The sequence below is a fragment of the Arachis ipaensis genome, chromosome B04 (genome assembly GCF_000816755.2).
Source record: "Arachis ipaensis cultivar K30076 chromosome B04, Araip1.1, whole genome shotgun sequence".
In the NCBI taxonomy this organism is placed as follows: domain Eukaryota; kingdom Viridiplantae; phylum Streptophyta; class Magnoliopsida; order Fabales; family Fabaceae; genus Arachis; species Arachis ipaensis.
Window position 1 is genome coordinate 76,540,412 of NC_029788.2, and position 407 is coordinate 76,540,818.

A 407-nucleotide genomic window follows, 5' to 3' on the forward strand; every position below is an offset into this window, starting at 1 on the left:
TTATATAATTATTTTAAATTTTCTATTTTATCATTCAATCACATAACATCTTCATCCTTTGATTCCTTTCCTAAGGGCAAAATAAATACATGCAGATGCCATATATATACGACTTCTTTTGTTTCCAGAAGATGAGAAAATTATTTAACCAATTTATTTTTGTTACATCATTATTTTAATTAAAATAACTACAAGAAAGGGAATATATATTTTATATAAAAACAAATTTGATACAAAATAATATAATATTTGTTACTGCAGATGCCCGACTTCTTTTGTTTCCAGAAGATGAGAAAATTATTTAACCAATTTATTTTTGTTACATCATTATTTTAATTAAAATAACTACAAGAAAGGGAATATATATTTTATATAAAAACAAATTTGATACAAAATATACAAAATAA